Source organism: Sturnus vulgaris, chromosome 30 (assembly GCF_052056855.1).
Source record: "Sturnus vulgaris isolate bStuVul1 chromosome 30, bStuVul1.hap1, whole genome shotgun sequence".
Lineage (NCBI taxonomy): Eukaryota > Metazoa > Chordata > Aves > Passeriformes > Sturnidae > Sturnus > Sturnus vulgaris.
This window is the reverse complement of record NC_142272.1, coordinates 4,283,368-4,301,216: the sequence shown is the minus strand read 5'-3', so window position 1 is coordinate 4,301,216 and position 17,849 is coordinate 4,283,368. Positions and strand designations below refer to the sequence as shown.

At 50.8% G+C, this 17,849-nt stretch overlaps 1 long non-coding RNA gene and 1 other non-coding gene across 2 annotated transcripts; both read left to right on the top strand.

Moving 5' to 3' along the window:
- Positions 1-3,189: 3,189 nt before the first annotated feature.
- On the top strand, positions 3,190-4,576 carry LOC148220869 (uncharacterized). The gene is made up of 2 exons (XR_015808821.1): positions 3,190-3,242; positions 4,243-4,576. It is a non-coding gene; the product is annotated as an uncharacterized LOC148220869 (long non-coding RNA).
- On the top strand, positions 4,024-4,107 carry LOC148220870 (small nucleolar RNA SNORD45). Its single transcript, XR_015808827.1, has one exon. It is a non-coding gene; the product is annotated as a small nucleolar RNA SNORD45 (small nucleolar RNA).
- Positions 4,577-17,849: the final 13,273 nt, after the last annotated feature.

Below are 17,849 nucleotides of genomic sequence, written 5' to 3'. Positions count from 1 at the left end.
GACACACGATTGGAGATACAAACACCATAACATCACCCTAGGACAGAAGGATAGGGAAATAATCAGAAGGAAAGAATTAGAGGAACTGGATGAGCTGTATAAACAATTAAAACAGCACTATAGCGACTGGGATTTGCCAACTTCAAACAAAAATTTGTTTGTAGATCTAATGCAAGAAATTGCCACAGAATTGGGATTATCTAAATGTTTTGTTTGTGGAGGACTTAGAATGGCTGAAAGATGGCCACGGAGAGGTGAGGGTTTGGCTCCAGAACAATTTTTAAAATGGAATCATACACAAATTTCTAAGACCCTAAGACGGCCTGAAGGCTGGGTCCTGAGTCATCAAGTCATTGGAACAATTTGTATAACTGGGGAAGGGAGAAAATACACTGAAGTGGTAGGATATACTCCTTGCCTATCTACTTTAGTAGTAAATTCAGACAATAACACAAAGACCTGGTGACCCAAGAGTCCTACTGGATATTGGGGAATAGCAAAAGAAATGAATTGCAAGTGGAATAATCAAACTAATTTGTGCTGGCATAACAGTTCTGGAGCTAACCCCTACCAATCCATAAAAGACTTGAAATCTTATTGGGAACAACCAGAAAATACAAAAGAAAGATGGAAAGCCCCTGATGGAATATATTGGATTTGTGGGCAACGAGCATACAGTGAACTACCCCGAAAATGGGAGGGAACTTGTACCTTAGAAATTATACGACCCTCCTTCTTTGTCATACCAAGGTCTAAGGGCGATGTACTAGGAACACCACTTTATGAAACCTTAGAAAGAAAAAAAAGAGAATTAAATCTCGACTTTCCAATGGCAGGAGGAAACCAAAAATGGAAAGATGAAGAATGGCCTGCAGAAAGAATTATAGCATACTATGAACCTGCTACTTGGGCTCAGGATGGGTCTTGGGGATATAGAACTCCAATTTACCTATTAAACCGGTTGATAAGGCTCCAGGCCCTAGTGGAAGTCGTCTCAAACCACACAGCAGACGCTTTAAAGTTGTTGGCCAAACAGCATTCACAAATGCGAGCATTTGTATATCAAAACAGAATTGCCCTAGACTATCTGTTGGCAGAAGAAGGAGGAGTTGGTGGGAGGTTTAATGAATCTGAGTGCTGTGTGGAAATAGATGACCACGGGGAAGCCATCACCAAACTTGCTGATGAAATTAAAAGAGTGGCACATGTACCAGTTCAAAAATGGAATTCTATCCTGAAAGCTGACTGGTGGGATAATCTTTTTGGGGGTGTGTGGTGGAAAAAATTAGGATTCATGCTATTGTGTTCTCTTTTAGGTCTATTGTTTCTGCCTTGCATGATACCATGTCTAATCAGACTAATACACTCAGTAATTCAAGGAATGCAACTTACAGCCATGCCCATAGATCCAGAATTAACAGCAAAAGGGAAAATAAACCCCTTAATGGTACTGAAAGTGCAATCTAATCGCACTCAAGGGAAAGAGGTTGAAAAAGTGGTGACTGAATGCAAAGAGAATACCCTGGCACGAGAAATGTTAATCAAATTTGAGAAGGAGTGTGAAAAGCTGGAAACTGCACGAGAAATGGTAGAAAAAATGGAGGCTAGTATGAAGGAACATAGACAATACCAAGTAACAACCTTCTAAAGCACGAATCAAAATGATTTAAAAAAAAAAAAGAAATGGGGGAATTGTGATAAATGTGATTCGTGCTAATTAAATTGTAACTATATTAGCAAAATTGTATTTAGATCAATAGAAGACTATTGTTACCGAGTGAAAGGGGGGGAGATGAGTGAGACAGGATAAAAGACATCTTCCACATGTTGGGAGTCGTAGAAGAAGGTTGGAAGAAAGTCAGATAAGAATAGTAGAAGGACGTAGGTCTGATAAGCAGCATCTAGAAATAGAGCTTCAACCTTGAAATGGGCAAAAATGGGATGATTCCAAGCATGGGACTTAATTAGAGTCATGTTATGGAAAACATCTGCTCAGTCACACAGGGCGTCTGCGCTACCTGCAGGTCACACCTCGGTCACTGATGAAGATGATGAGCCTTCATCGGAAATAAGACCCTCAAAAGGATGAGAGACCCCCTAACCCATTAGTAGAGCATGCGCTGTGCAGTATAGTTACGTAGATTTTAGGAATAGAAACTAGGAGGAGCTTCCTAGAAACTTCTGTAGCCTACAGTCAATAATTGGGATTGTTAGCCTGGATGCTTTGGTACGTGAGGAATGGGAGCCACTCCCCGTACCCCCGGTCGGTTTTGCTTATGCTTTATACGAACCTCAATTATACTAAAACACTTACTCTCAAATTTTATCCATCCCAAATTATACAACTGTAATACTTTACTTGGATGGTATTTAGTTTCAATAATTTTTGTAATCATCTTTAATACTTCTGATTGTATTCATTTATAATTGTTACTATTAAAAATTTGTTGTTACTTTTAATCTTTGTTGTTTGTTTAATTAGAAAAATAGAAAACCATTCATAACATTTGTATATTCTTAAATATATGCACTTTGATTGTTTTATCTCCAATACTTTAATTGTCATCTCCAATACTTTGATTGTATTCATTTTGTTACTATTTAAAAATTTACTATTAAATTTAATCTTGTTGCTTGATAAATTGGAAAAAATAGAACATCATTCATAACACCAGGTAAGCAGTGGTGGTCGAATAAACGTCCTTATCCCAATTCACAAACTCTCCGGAGACAGTCAGTCTCACAGATAACCGTCTGGTCCTTGTAGATAACCACCAGGGAAATCTGGAAGTCTGCTCCTTGAGATTGGCAGCACTGATCAAACAAAGGCAGGAAGGGCTATCGGGAAGACTGATATTGCAAACTGGTATCCATGCAGCTTACTTGGAAAACATAACATAGCATAATATAACAAGGTGATTTTAAACAGAACTATTTAATCATATCATTTCTTTTATCTAGTGTCCATGCTTCAGTTCAGAGCTTAGTATTCTGGTTTATACAAGCCCCAATGCTTTTGTGATTAACACGGATCTTTTATCGATGGTCCCAGGATGGAGGCAGAGGGGATGGAGCCGGCTGGGGTGGAGAAGGATGCCCCGAGAGTGGAGGGGGATGGGGATGGAGGCGGGGGAGATGAGGGTGGATCCAGGGCAAGGCGGGCACGGCCCGGGAGCGGATCCTGGCGGCGGCTCCTCCTCCCGGGGCAGCGCGGGCGGATGATCCTGGGGAGCGGCCGCGGGGTGCGGGACGGGACCGGGAGAACGGGGGGATAGCGGGGAACGGGGGGATAGCGGGGAACGGGGGGATAGCGGGGATTGGGGGGGATAGCGGGGATTGGGGGGGATAGCGGGGAACGGGGGGGATAGCGGGGATTGGGGGGATAGCGGGGAACGGGGGGATAGCGGGGAACGGGGGGATAGCGGGGATTGGGGGGGATAGCGGGGATTGGGGGGATAGCGGGGAACGGGGGGGGATAGCGGGGATTGGGGGGATAGCGGGGAACGGGGGGGATAGCGGGGATTGCGGGGGATAGCGGGGATTGGTTGGATAGCGGGGATTGGGGGGATAGCGGGGATTGGGGGGGATAGCGGGGAACGGGGGGATAGCGGGGAACGGGGGGGATAACGGGGAACGGGGGGATAGCGGGGAACGGGGGGGATAGCGGGGATTGGGGGGATAGCGGGGAACGGGGGGATAGCGGGGAACGGGGGGGATAGCGGGGATTGGGGGGATAGCGGGGAACGGGGGGATAGCGGGGAACGGGGGGATAGCGGGGAACGGGGGGGATAACGGGGAACGGGGGGATAGCGGGGATTGGGGGGATAGCGGGGAACGGGGGGATAGCGGGGATTGGGGGGGGATAGCGGGGATTGGGGGATAGCGGGGATTGGGGGGATAGCGGGGATTGGGGGGGATAGCGGGGAACGGGGGGGATCCTCTGTGTGGGTGCCGGTGCCGGGGCTGTGGAAGGAAGGGGAGGAGGAGGAGGAGGAGGAGGAGGAGGAGGAGGAGGCGCTGGCTGGCCCGGGATGAGCGCTGGCATGTATTATCTGAGGCGAGCTGATGTCTCTCACCGCTTTAGCTCTAGAATTACTCTGAGGCCCGGCCATCCCTCCCTCCCTCCCTCCCTCCGGCAGCGCAGCTTTTGCCCGCGGTGCCATCGAGTCCCCGGGCCGGGCTCTGAGCCCGGAGCTCTGCTCAGGCCGGCCCTAAAGCCGCAATGTTTTGTGCTTCCCGCAGGTGTGTGCTTAAAGCCGGGACATTCCAGGCCCGGTGTCTGATGCAGCGTTTTGGAGAGTGCCCAGAGCTGCAGGTGCCAGCGGCACAGGTGAGGTTTGGGGTGACCCAGGCGCTCCCAAGGCTTTGGATGTGCAGCCCCTGGGAAGGCTCCCTGTGCCTGTGCTGGGCTCCTGTCAGCTCCCCAGGCATGGGTTTGTGGGCAGGGAAAGGAAAGGAGCCAGGGCCTCGTGTTCATCTGGGTCCTTTTGTATCTAAAGTCCAGATTTGGCTTCTGCTGCTCTATTTTCTACTGCAATTTAAACATTCTGTTTTTAATAAAACTATTTTTGGTGTCGTTTTCGTGTCCCTGGAGACACAATGGCCATCGTGTGGGGAGGAGGGAGAGCTCAGGAAGGAGAAAGGATGGGGGAAAGGTGCTTGTAATTTTACTTCTCAATATCCTCTGATTTTTTGGGCAATAACTTCAGGTCATTCTCCTACATGGAGTGTGTTTGGCCAGTGATCAGGGAGAGGTTTCTCCCCGTTCTTATCCCAGGGCAGGAGCCTTTCAGCGTGGGCTCTGTGCCACTGGGTGGCCTCGTGGTTTTCTGTCTCTTGTGATCGCTGTGTGCATCTCCAGGGAGGCAAACGAGGCCATGCTGAGAATCGAGATGCAAAATGTTCCCATTTGCCAGGGAAATGTTCGTGTTGGCCAGGCTGGGAACATCTCAGCATGTCCAGGGCCGGTGAGGGATGGGGTCCAGCACTCCAAGTGACGCTGGGACCAGAACCACAAGGACCATTTGGAGCCACACTTGACCCTGGGGATGACCTTGACCTCAGCCTGACGCTGCTTCACCCCAGGACAGGAGAGCCACCATCAGCTTTTATTACCCACCCATAAAAGCTTCACCTTTGAACCTCCCCAAATCCCATCTGGGACGCCCCAGGGACCCCCCCAAACTCTGGGACCCCCCTCCAGCCCCCTCAGCCACGCTGTGGCCGCAGCTTCATCTCAGTGAAGGGGATGGAGACGTTGAAGCCTTTCCAGGGGAACCAGTGGATGCCCTGTGGGGAGCTGGGGGGTCAGAACCCTTGGAGAGTTCCAGAGACCCCCATAAATCCCCATAGAGACCCCACAGACGCTCCCCAGATTCCTATGGGCACTCATGGACCCTTAGGGATCCCCATAGACACCCCAGAGACCACAGAGATCCCCACAGGCCCTACAGGACCACACAGGCCCTATAGATCCCACAGACCCTTTTTCCACAGGGCCCTATGGAACCCTATGGACTCCCACAGACCCCTATGGACCCTCAGAGAACCCCATGGACCCTCCCAAAGATTCCCTCATACACCCCCAGACCCCTCCATAGTCCTATAGCCCACCCTAGACCTCCCCTAGCCCCCTTAAAATATCCAAAGCCCCTTGCAAAGACCCCCAGAGCCCCTCCATATCCCCCAAAATCCCCTCCAGACTCCCCCAAATTTCCTCCAGACCCCACAAATACCCCCCATATTTCCCCATACCCCCTTAAATCCCCTCTAGACCCCCCCGAATTCCCCCCCAGACCCGCCCAATTCCCCACCCCGTGCCCCCCCCCCGGCCCAGGTGGGTACCTGGTGGTCCCGGGGGTCCCGTAGAGCCCGTTCAGGTTGGCACAGTGGCAGTTTCGGTACCACCAGGCTCCCCCGGAGGCCGCGGCGTGGGGGGGGTGGTGGGGGCGGCCCGAGGGGTCCCGAGGGTCCCGGGAGTCCCGGTCCCGTGTGGAGAAGGGGCTGCCCGAGTGGTAGGAGAGGGCATCTCCTGTGGGGGGACATGTCAGGGACCCCCAAACTCAGCAGGAGCCACCAAAACCCACCCGAAACCCCAATACCCCCAGGGACCCCAAAACCCACCAGGGACCCCACAGAACCCTGCCAACCAATGAACCCCAAACCCCGAGGGATCCCAAATCCCATCAGGACTCCACAGAATTCCCCAAATACCCCAGGGACCCCAAAACCCACCGGGACCCCACAGACCCCTGTCAGCCAGTGAACCCCAAAACCCCCAAGGATCCCAAATCCCAGCAGGACCTCACAAAATTCCCCAACACCCCAGGGACCCCCAAACCCACCAGGGACTCCCAAAACAACCCAGGGACCCCCAAACCCACCAGGAACCACCAAAACTCAGCAGAAACCCCAAAATACCCCAAGGACCCCAAAACTTATCAGGCACCCCCAAATCCACCAGAAACCCCAAAACCACCAGGGACCCCCAGGGACCCCAAAACCCACCAGCGACCCCACAGTCCTCTGCCATCCAGTGAACCCCCAAACCCCCCATGGCTCCCAAATCCCATCAGGACTCCCAAAAATTCCACCCCAAACCCCCCCGGACCCCCCCCCCGGCCCCGGCGGTGCCGCTGAACGCTCCCACGCGGAGCCGGTACCGCTCCTGGGCGCTGCCCACGGCCAAGTCGCGATAGATCGCCAAGGCCGAGTCGCGACCGGCCCGCAGCTCCACGCGCAGCTCCGTGGGGGTCGCGGCCGTCGGCTCGTGCAGCGCCTCGTTCCCTGCACCCCAAAAATCCTCCGGTACCCCCAGGACTCCTGCGGGGTCCCCTCGAGATCCCCCGTCGTCCCCCCCAGTGCTCTCCCTGAAATATTGGGGACCCCCAAACTGCTGGGGACCCCAAAAGTGCCCCATGAACTCCTGGAGACCCCCCAAATCCTTCCCGGACCCCAAAACCAAATCTGAATATTTGGGGGAGACCCCCAAACTCTTGGAGCCCCCAGAAGTGAACTCCTGGAGACCCTCCCCAAATCCTTCCCGGACCCCCAAACCAGATCTGAATATTTGGGGGACCCCCCCTGGATCCTACGAGTTCCCCCCTCGGACCCCTGCGATCCCCCAAATTTTGGGGTCCCACCGAGTACCCCCTGCTGCCGCCCCAGGCTCTCCTCAAAGTTCCCCCAAACCCTGGCAGTGCCTCCCAGTCCCCCCAGATATTTTTATAGGTCCCCCCTGTGATAAATGTGATTCGTGCTAATTAAACTGTAACTATATTAACAAAATTGTATTTAGATCAATAGAAGACAATTGTTACCGAGTGAAAGGGGGGGAGATGGGTGAGACAGGACAAAAGACATCTTCCAGATGTTGGGAGTCGAAGAAGAAGGTTGGAAGAAAGTCAAACAAGAACAGTAGAAGGACGTAGGTCTGATAAGCAGCATCTAGAAATAGAGCTTCAAACTTGAAATGGGCCAAAATGGGATGATTCCAAGCATGGGACTTAATTAGAGTCATGTTATGGAAAACATCTGCTCAGTCACACAGGGCGCCTACGCTACCTGCAGGTCACACCTCGGTCACTGAGGAAGACGATGAGCCTTCATCGGAAATAAGACCCTCAAAAGGATGAGAGACCCCCTAACCCATTAGTAGAGCATGCACCGTACACACAGTGATGGAGATTTTAGGAATAGAAACTAGGAGGAGTTTTCTAGAACCTTCTGTAGCCTACAGTCAATAAGTGGGATTGTTAGCCTGGATGCTTTGGTACGAGAGGAATGGGAGCCACTCCCTGTACCCCCGGTCGGTTTTGCTTCTGCTTTATACGAACCTCAATTATACTAAAACACTTACTCTCAAATTTTATCCATCCCAAATTATACAACTGTAATACTTTACTTGGATGGTATTTAGCTTCAATAATTTTTGTAATCATCTTTAATACTTCTGATTGTATTCATTTATAATTGTTACTATTAAAAATTTGTTGTTACTTTTAATCTTTGTTGTTTGTTTAACTGGAAAAATAGAAAACCATTCATAACACCCCCAAAATCCCCAGGGCCCCCCCGGCCGAGCCAGAATTCGCCGCTGACGTTGCCGAAGCCGCGGGCGTACGAGTCCCACCCCCTCCAAAAACCCCAAAACCCCTCTGATCCCCCAAACCCCAATTTCCATCCCATAAACCCTAGAGAAGCCCTCCAGTCCCTCCCAGTGCCCCCCAGTCCCCTCCCAGTGCCTTTCCAGCACCCCTCAACCTCTCCAATGCCCTCCAACACCCCCTGCGGGACCCCCCCCAATTACCCCAAACCCCCTCATTTCCCCCTAAACCCTGTAGAGCCCCCCACCCCCTCCCAGTATCCCAAAGTTCCCTCTCAGTGCCCCCCAGCACCCCTCAACCTCCCAAACACCCCCTGCAGGACCCCCAATTGTCCCCAAACCCCCTCAGGACGCCCCAGTTGCCCCCAAACCCCCTAATTTCCCCCCCAAAAAACGCCATAAATCCTCCTCTAATCCCCTGTAGGACCCCCCCCAGCATTGCTCCCAGTGCTCCCAGTCGCACCAGGCAGCCGCCGCCGTCCGTGTCCATGTCACAGAAGACGCGGAGGGGCCGGGCCGGGTCCCCCCCGAGGAAGATGAGGGTGTCCCGGGAGGGTCCCGGCCCGTTCCGCTGCTCCTCGGCGCAGTCCCGGGGATGGGGGTGCGGGAGTGGGGCTGGGGGGAGCATTGGGGTCACCTCAGACACCCCAAAAAGTTTCTGGGAATTCAGGGGTGACCCCTCCCCAAAATGACACAGGCACCCCCCAATGCCTCCATTCGAAATTTGGGGGTCTGGGTGACAGATCAGATCAGATCTGATGATCCAGGGCTGGAGCTGTCCCCCCAAAAGACACAGATCTCCCAAAAAAGCACCCAGAGGTACAGCTGTCCCCCCTCAAAGGACACAGACCCCCCAAAAAAGGGCCCCAAATAACCCCCAAATGACTCCATAAACCCCAAATAACCCCCAAATAACCCCAAATAATCCCCAATTAACCCCCAAAACCCCCTAAATAACCCCCAAATACCCCCCACTTCCCCCAATAACCCTACCCCCATTTTTGGGGGTCCAGGTGCCCCTCCTTCCCCCATAGCTTCCCCCACTCACGAGTGTCAAAGGAGGCCTCCAGGGGGGCACTTTTGGGGTGTCCCCCTCGGCCCCACAGCCGCACCCCATAGCGCCCCGCGGGCTCCAGCCCCCAGAGCTGCTGCGATGTCGCCTCGGGGGGCAGCCACAGGGTCTGGGGGGGCACGGGGGGTTTTGGGGTACCCCAATGGAGACAGCGGGGTTCCCAGGGGGTGTATTGGGGTCTCAAAGGGATTATTGGGGTCCCCCAAAGCTGTATTGGGGTGCCATTACCAAAGGAGGGTAATGGGATACCCCGAGGTGTTACTGGGGTTCCCAGGGGGGTATTGGGGTCCCCCAGAGCTGTATTGGGGTTCCCAGAGGGTCACTGGGGTCCCCCAAGGAGATATTGGGGTGCCATTACCAAAGGAGGGTAATGGGATACCCCGAGGTGTTACTGGGGTCCCAAGCAGATACTGGGGGACACCCGGGGGTTTTTAGGTTCCTTTTGGGGGGTCGTTACCTGCTGGGGCTCCCCGGGGGGGCCGTACTCCAGCTCGTAGCCATCAGGGGGGCGCGGGGGGGGTCCCAGTGCAGCCGGGCACTGCGGGGTCACAGCGAGCCCACCCACAGGGTCCCTGGGCCACCTGGGGAAGGACACACTGCTGACATCTACAGCAGCCCCAAATCCCCTTCTGATACCCCAAAAATCACTGTGGTCACCCCAAACCCCCCACCCCCACACCCCAAACCCTCCCATGGGCCCCCCAGCCCTGCCCTCACACCGTGCCCGATGGACATGGCCCAACTCCCCCAAATTTTCCCCCAAAGACCCCCCCAGTCACCCTCAGCCCCCAGTTTCCCCCAATGCCTGCCAGACCTGTTTCTTCCAGGACCTCCCAGTCCCCTGAGTTCTTCCCAGTTTCCCCCAGTCCTCTCCAGTCCCCAACTCCACCCCAATTCCCCCCTGACTCAGTTTCCCCTCATTCTCCAATTTCCTCCCCATTCCCAGTTCACCTCGATCTCCACCAGTCCCTTCAGTCCCCAGTTCCCTCCAGTTCCTCCCAGTTACCCCCAGGCCTCAGAGCCCTCAGTTGCCATCAGTTCACCCCAGTCTCCTGTTTCTCCCAGTTCTCCAAACCTCCCAGTTATCCCCAGTTCCTCCAGTTCCCCCAGTCCCCAGTTCCCTCCAGTTCCTCACAGGCCCAGTTCCCCCAGTTTCCCAAACCCCCCAGTTGTCCCAAGTTGTCCCCAATTCCTCCAGTTCCCCCAGTTCTCCTGCCAGTTGCTCCCAGTGCTACATTGCCCCTAATCTCCAGTTCCCCCCAGTCCTCTGGCTACCCCCAGCTCCCACTTTTGCCCAGTTCTCCCAAGCACCCTCAGCCCCAGTTGCTCCCAGGCCCCCTCTAATCCCACTGTTCTCCCTGGTCCCTGAGCTGTCCCAATCCCCCTAAAACTGTTCCCAGTCACCCCAATAACGAATCCCTCATATTCCTCCAGTTTCCACAAGTCCCTCCCAGTTCACTCCCAGTACCCCCCAAATCCTCCCCAGTGCCCAGTTTCCCCCAGTCTTTGCCAGTCCTCAGCTCCACCCCAGTTTGCCCCAGTTTGCCCCAGTTCCACGCAGTTTCAGCCAGGCCCCACATGACCCCAGACCCCATTTCCAACCGGTCCCCCTTAGCTTTTCCCAGTTCCTCCCAGTCCCCAGGTGATCAGAGTCCCTCCAGGAGTTACACTCCCCCAAATCTCCACTCCCCTCCAATCCCTGCTCTCACTTTCCCCTGAATCCCCAAGTCCTCAGTGCCCTCCGAGCTGCCCCTGGGCCCCACTCCCAGCCCTGTCCCCACTCCAGCTCCATTCCCAGAGGGGTCCTGGGGGAATCCCCGCAGCCCCTCACCAGTGGTGGCCTCACTGGAGACGTGGTCGCTCCTTTTGCCTCCCCTCAGCCCATAGAGGTGGAAGCGGTACCGGCGGGACGGGGACAGCCCCGGCACCGTCACCGAGCGGGACTCGCCATCGATGGGCAGGGCCTGGGGCTGGCCCTGGGCATCCCGGTACTGCAGCACAAAGGAGTCAAAGGAGCCCTCAGGGATGTTCCACTGCAGCTGCACAGAGTTGGGGCTGCCACTGGAGACCTTCAGCTCTCCCAGCACTGCCTGTGTCAAGGGGGCCTCAGATGGAGGGACCTCAGTTTGGGGATGTGCAGTTTGGAGAACGTCAGCTCTGGGGGCCTCAGTGGAGGTGTCCATTGAGGGTGAGGGCAGATCCTCGGGGTCAGCTGCAGCAACAACAGAGAGGGGACACTGACGGGTGTGGGCATTGGTATGTCCATCCATTTGTCCATCCATCATCCACCCAACTATCCATTATCCATCATGCACCATCTCCTCCCAGTCCCTTCTCACCATTCCCTCCTCACCCATCACTGAGCACCCAATGACCCCAGCCCATCCAATCAACCACTGACTCTTCCATGGACTTACTGACCAGCATCTGCCATCATCCACCATCTTCATCATCATCATAATCAACATTATCCATCATCCTGATTTCTCCAATACCCACCATCATCCATCCATCCATCATCCATCATCCATCCATCCATCCATCCATCCATCAATCCATCCATCATCCATCCATCCATCCATCCATCCATCATCCATCCATCATCCATCCATCATCCATCGATCCATCATCCATCCATCATCCATCATTCACTCATCTGTCCATCCATCATCCATCCATCCATCATCCATCATCCATCCATCCATCCATCCATCCACACTTTCATCTCCTGGATCATTCATTCCAGTATCCATCATCCACAATCCCTTAGTCCAACTGTTACCGTATGGACTAGAAATCCTGAATATTAGAATATAAAGTGTATAAACCATAATAGTAGTAGTAATGCTAAGGCTTGAAGACTGCAGTCCCCAGAGTAGGCCCTGGGAAACTAACTTAAGAGTGTGCTGTGCTGAGAGCATGCAGAACCGTTAGTGATAAGGTTAATGTCTAAACATAAATAAAGTACTGGTGGTGGGCAGTGGCATAAGAGAGAGATTGAGGGGGAGAACACTATAGTCCTGAGGCAGTGGCGCCAGAGAGAGATTGAGGAGGAGAACACTATAGTCCTAAGATAAGCAACCATGTAGGATTTATGACGCCAAAATGCTATCTTCAAGGTGAATGTATCTACAGAAGAATGTGTACTTCTGCACATAAACCATTTGTAAAAAGGGTATAAAAAACCCTCTAAAAAGGGAACCAGTGGGATCCTGACTTAGGACGCGAGTCCGCAGGTCCCCGGGCCCTGAATAAAGCACCGCATAAACTGACACTCTGTTAGTTTGTGTTTTACTTGGGGTTTCGGGCAGCAGTTTTGGCGACCGCGGCAGGACTCCGGAGGCGGCAGGGGCGGTTCGCGAGCTGATCTACTCCACGCCGGCACCAGGTGATTTCTGGGGAGACATCAACCCGTGCCCGACCCCGCGCCTGACGGACGACTGTGAGGTAAGCCCGCAAGGTGCTTTATTCTTTATTGAAAGGGAAAGCCCGCCGATTAAGACGGGACGGTGATCCCGCACCGGGGGCAAAGGACGTCTTAAAGGTTGTGGAAAAGGAAGCCTAGGCGCTGGTCGTCAGACGCAACAGTGATTGCGCAGATCCAGCACTTGCCACTCGCGGCGACGAGAAAGGCAAGAATTGTGGTAAAGGGTGTGTGAGTGTGGAAATAATAGTAAAGTGTGTGAGTGTGAGTGTTATGATGCCTTTTAAAACCTTTAAAGTTCTGGCTAGTTCGGGGATGGAAATTCCGAATGATTCACCCTTGGGCTGTTTGTTGCAACATTGGAAGGTGGGGAAATTTGGTCAAGAACTGAGTAAAAAGAAATTGATTTTTGTAATCATGTGTGGCCCCAATACGAACCTGAGGGTATGCAATGGCCCCGAAATGGTACTCTAAATCCTGATATTATAACTCCTCTTATGCATTTCTTACAAAATAATGAGAAATGGGAAGAAATCCCGTATCTTGATTTGTTTTATTATTTGAAAAATAAGCCAGAGTGGCAGAAGGAGTGTGGCATCATGGTCTTAAAAACAGCAACAGATGGTTGTGCGGGCTGCAAAGGGTGGCAGAAAGGGAAGGGGTATTCTGTTAAGTTGTCAGACCCTGAGGAGGATGTTTCTCTGTTGGTAGCACCTAGTGCACCCCCCCCGGAAGAGAGTGAATCGAGTGAGTCGGACGAAGAGGTGAATGAGGAAGAAAAGGGGGGGGATTTAGAGAAAGGAAAAGTCGTTGATAAGCCGCGTACTCCTCTATGTGAAAGGACCCGTAGCGGGCGGGAGAAGAAGGGAAAAAGGGATGCACAATTGATGGCTCCATTGCGGGAAGCGGTCGGACCCCACGGGGAACGAGTAATGGTGAAAGTTCCTTTTTCTCCTAATGATTTGTTAATTTGGAAGCAGTCTGTGGGGGCTTATCGGGAGGATCCTGAACGGGCGGCAAGGGTAGTGAAAATGGTGATTAAAACACAGAATCCAGACTGGAATGATTTACAGGTTTTACTGGATACAATAATGGACTCTACTGAGAAAGAGATGGTGTTTAGAGCTATGAGGGAAAAGGCACGAGAAATGATTAGGTTGCAAATAGCGGATGGTACATTAAACGATTTGGTGCCGCGGGAGGATCCAGAGTGGAATGTTAATTCAACAGGGGGTTACCATAGACTTAAGGCTTATCAAGAATTGTTGATAGAAGGAATACGGAGCGGGATACCTAAGACGTTAAACTGGTCCAAGCTGTATTCAGTAAAGCAGGAGAAAAATGAGTCCCCGTCAGCTTTCTTAGAAAGGCTTAAGGAAACTGCTCGAAAATATACCAGTTTGGAAATTGAAGGGGAATCAGGGAAATTGCAGCTAGCTTTAATTTTTATGGGACAATCCCAAGAGGATATTCGGAAAAAGTTGCAGAAATTAGAAGGGGAAGATACACGGAATTTGGATAAACTTTTAGAAGTTGCGTGGAAGGTATATAATAATAGGGAAAAAGAGACTGCTAAGAAGCAACAAGCTAGTATGTTGGCAGTACTACAGCAGATAACGGGGAATGGTATGTGGGGAGGTGGCCGGGGGCGCGGACGGGGGCGAGGAATGGCTAGGGGAGGAATTTCGATGGGTGGAAGGGGATTCCCAAACCAATTACAAATGGGACAAGGAAGAATGAGATTGGGATTGGATCAGTGTGCCTTGTGCAAGAACAGAGGACACTGGAAAAACGAATGTCCACTTAATCAAGGTATGGGATTCGGGCTGAATAGCGGGGAGGGGTTGATAAATAATTCACATGCAGTTCGTGGAGGGCCACAAGGTGTCGCCCAAGCCTTTATGATGGGAAGCTACCAGAATCAAAGCTGACTAGATCGGGATCTGAAGGTAGTCTTAGAAGTAGACGGGGAACCATTGGAATTTAGAGTAGATACGGGGGCTACATATTCTGCTATTAACACCAAATTAGGACCTCTAAGTGATTCTACCATTCGGGTGGTAGGGGTTACAGGACAGGTGGAAGAAAGGGCATTTTTACGTCCGTTGGATATAAAGTTTGGGGGGAAAGAATTTGATCATCAATTTTTATATATGCCAAATAGCCCAGAATCATTAATAGGGAGGGATTTGTTATCAATGTTAGAGGCAAAAATAATCTTTGAAAAAGGAAGAGTAAAATTAGAAATTCCAGAAGATAATATAGCCAAATTATTTACAGTGAAAGAAGTAGAGGCAACAGAAATCCCCACAGAAATAGAACAGGCTGTGGTACCATGGGTATGGGAAATAGGGATTCCTGGAAAATCAAAAGCAGCACAACCGGTAGTTGTGGAATTGAAGGAAGGAGCACAACCCGTACGGATAAGGCAGTACCCTCTGAAACTGGAGGCTCGGAAAGGAGTAGCACCCTTAATAGATCAGTTTGTCAGTTTAGGGATATTACAGGAATGTGAATCAGAATTCAATACCCCCATATTTCCGGTAAAGAAGTCCAATGGTAAGTACAGGTTAGTTCAAGATCTGAGGGCAATTAATAATATAACAAAGGATATTCATCCAGTAGTAGCAAATCCATATACATTGCTAACAGCTGTCTCGGAGATATTTAAATGGTTCACAGTAATTGACTTGAAAGATGCATTCTTCTGTATCCCTTTGGCATTTGAAAGTAGGAAAATTTTTGCTTTCGAATGGAAAATCCTGCTACAAGACGGAAAAGACAGCTCACCTGGACACGCTTACCACAAGGATTCAAGAATTCTCCAACCATCTTCGGAAACCAATTAGCCCGGGAACTAGAAGAATGGAGACTAACTCAGGTAAAGGAGTCACCCTCCTCATTTATTCTTTTACAGTACGTAGATGATATTTTTCTAGCCTCAACAGAAGAAGACATCTGTCGCAGACTCAGCATTGAACTCCTCAACATGCTCGGACAAGCTGGATACCGAGTGTCAAAAGAAAAGGCCCAGCTGGTAAGAACACAAGTCATTTATTTGGGATGCGAGATATCACAAGGAGTTCGGAAATTAGGGGTGAACCGGATCCAGGCCATATGTGCTGTACCAACACCTCGAAATTCACAAGAGTTAAGGTCCTTTTTAGGAATGGCAGGGTGGTGTCGGTTGTGGATTCCAGAATTTGGACTAAAAGCAAAACCTCTGTATGAGGCAGTCAAGAATCCTGAATTTAAATGGAATAAAATACAAGAAAAGGCATTTCAGAACTTGAAGCAAGCCCTAAAAGAGGCACCTGCATTAGGGTTGCCAGATCTCACAAAACCCTTTCAGCTATATGTAAATGAGAGGCAAAGACTGGGGATTGGGGTGTTGACACAAAAATTGGGAACATGGAAGCGCCCAGTGGGGTACTTCTCAAAACAACTGGATCCAGTAAGCGCTGGATGGCCTGGCTGCCTTAGAGCTGTTGCTGCAACAGTGCTTCTGATACAAGAAGCTAGAAAACTAACTATGGGGCAGAAAATGGAAGTGTTTGTCCCACATATGGTAATAGCAGTGTTGGAACAAAAAGGGGGGCATTGGCTCTCCTCCAGCCGTATGCTGCAATACCAGGCAATCCTTAGGGAACATGATGATGTTGAAATGAAGGTAACTAACCATCTCAATCCAGCCGAATTTCTTAGAGCCACCCAAGAAGAAGGCAACCTGGTACACGACTGTGTGGAGACCATCGAACAGGTATACGCTACCCGCAAGGATCTAAAGGATGAGCCCTTAGACGAACCTGAATGGGAGCTGTATACCGATGGATCTAGTTTCGTGGAGAATGGAACCAGGTACGCCGGGTATGCAGTGGTAACTCTAAGACAGGTTATAGAAGCCAGAGCCTTGGCTCCCGGAACATCAGCACAACAAGCTGAAATCCAAGCCCTCATCCGAGCCTTGGAATTGAGTCAAAGGAAAAGAGTAAATATTTGGACTGATTCTAAATATGCATTTGGGGTAATACATGTACATGGGGCATTATGGAAGGAGAGAGGACTATTAAATTCACAGGGTTCGTCAATCAAACACCGAGAACAAATTGTGCAACTACTGGAAGCAGTACATAAGCCCCAGGCGGTAGCAGTAATGCATGTAAAAGGACACCAGCAGGGAGAAGAAAGAGCATTCCAGGGAAATCGTCTGGCTGACAGAGCAGCCAGACAGGCTGCTCGCGAGGTATGGACCCAAATGGCGTTGCTACCAGCACGTACCAACCCTGCGGAAGCTTTCATGGACGAAGTACCAGTATACCTACCAGAAGACGAAAAATTAGCACGGCTAGTACAAGCTAAGAAGAATGCGGCTGGATGGTATGTAACTGCCGTAGGACAAGTGATATTGCCAACAAAAATAATGAGAATGATATTAGAAATTGAACATAACAAATGCCATTGGGGAGCAGAAGCTTTAGTGCAATTTCTAAAACAAGAAATAATCTCCAATCAGATGTTAACAATGGCCAAAAGGATCAATGCAATGTGTCCAGTTTGTATTAAGAACAACCCAATGACACGTAGGCAAGTGCAAATGGGAAAATTGCAAATAGGCCCACAGCCAGGAGATTATTGGCAGATAGATTTTTCAGAATTACCAAAAGCACAGGGGTATAAGTATGTTTTAGTCTATGTATGTACCTTCTCAGGCTGGCCAGAGGCATTCCCATGTAGAACAAACCAAGCAAAAGAAGTGATTAAAACTTTACTTCGAGAAATCATCCCTAGGTTTGGAATCCCACTAGGGATGTCCTCTGATAGGGGACCTCATTTTGTGGCAGGAATAGTGCAAAAAGTGGCTAAGGTACTTGGGATAACATGGAATCTCCATACACCTTGGAGACCTCAGTCTAGTGGACAAGTAGAAAAAATGAATCAGACACTAAAAGGCCAAATTAAGAAAATCTGCCAAGAAGCAAAGATACAATGGCCTCAAGCATTACCTTTAGCTCTGTTAAGGGTCAGAATCAAACCTAGAGACAAGGTAGGAGTAAGTCCGTATGAAATTTTATACGGCAAACCCTATCATGCTGCAACTTACAAAGGGGACCCTAATGTGGTGGGAGATCAGGTACTGGTAAATTACATTTTGTCTCTCAATAAGACTCTTACAGCACTACGGGGGGCGTTGCAGTGGAATCGACCTTTGCCTCTGGAGAATCCCGTCCACGATATACAGCCTGGAGACC